Source organism: Rhinolophus hipposideros, assembly GCF_964194185.1.
Source record: "Rhinolophus hipposideros genome assembly, chromosome: 5".
Classification (NCBI taxonomy): domain Eukaryota; kingdom Metazoa; phylum Chordata; class Mammalia; order Chiroptera; family Rhinolophidae; genus Rhinolophus; species Rhinolophus hipposideros.
The window spans coordinates 84,868,282-84,869,497 of record NC_138051.1 but is presented as its reverse complement, the minus strand read 5'-3'; the positions used below and the strand labels follow the sequence as shown (position 1 = coordinate 84,869,497).

General features: G+C 39.0%; 1 pseudogene across 1 annotated transcript; it reads left to right on the top strand.

Annotated features, from left to right (window-relative positions):
* Window positions 1-428: 428 nt before the first annotated feature.
* LOC308497734 (ubiquitin-ribosomal protein eS31 fusion protein-like) lies at window positions 429-900 on the top strand (annotated as a pseudogene). Its single transcript has one exon. The product of its transcript is annotated as a ubiquitin-ribosomal protein eS31 fusion protein-like (transcript).
* The last annotated feature ends 316 nt before the right edge of the window (window positions 901-1,216 follow it).

Here is a 1,216-nt window from a genome sequence, read left to right as displayed (position 1 = left end):
TCATTGCTGAATATCACTACGATCACCTTTGAAGTGCTCCCGTTGGGAAGCTATGTACCGACGTCAGCACCTAGTCCACCCTTCAAAGCAATTTTGAAAGTCTTTTTCTGGAATGGTCATCAGAGCTGTCGTTGTATTACCCTTGATGTCCTGAATGTCATTAAAATGTCTTCCTTTCTATATTTCCTTTATCTTCAGGTAAAGCAAGAACTCATTGTGAGCCAGATCAGGTGAGTAGGGAGGGTGTTCCAATACAGTTATTTACTTACTGGCTAAAAACTCCCTCACAGACAGTGCCATGTGAGCTGGTACATTGTTGCGGTACAAGAGCTCCTTCAGGAAGGTCCATTTTTGCACACACCTTTCTCATATCAAGATTTTCAGTTAAGACTTTTCGATCCACCATCTGCAGTAGAATCACCGCCAAGATGCAGATTTTCTTGAAAACCCTCACGAAACCCTCGGGATAATCATCATCATCGAGGCTGAACCCTCGGATACAATACAAAATGTAAAGGCCATGATCCAGGATAAGGAAAGAATTCCTCCTGATCAGCAAAAACTGATCTTTGCTGGCAAGCAACTGGAAGATGCATGCACTTTGTCTGACTACAACATTCCAAAGGAGTCCACTCTTCATCTTGTGTTGAGACTTCATGGTGGTGCTAAGAAAGGAAGAAGTCTTACCCCACTCCGAAGAAGAATAAGAATAAGAGAAAGAAGGTTAAGCTGGCTGTCCTGAAATACTATAAGGTGGATGAGAATGGCAAAATCAGTCACCTTCGTCGGGAGTGCCCTTCAGATGAATGTGGTGAAGTTTTTACGGCCAGCCACTTTGACAGACATTATTGTGTCAAATGTTGTCTGACCCACTGCTTCAGCAAACCAGAAGACAAGTAATTGTATATGGGTTAAAAAAAGACATGAACAAAAAATAAAATAAAATTAAATAAATAAATAAATAAATAAATAAATAAATAAATAAATAAATAAAACTAAAAATATATATTTTTTCAATTAAGATTTTCCTAACTGTTTCTCTATTGATGCTTACTTGGTCTGCTATGCTTCTCAGCCGACGATTTTGATGCATAATTTGATGAATTTTTGCAACGTTTTCGTCAGTTCTGTTCGTTACTGGCCACCCTGACCTCTCTTCATCAGTGACACACTCTCTCCCTTCAGAAAAACATTTAATATATTTGCACACTACAGT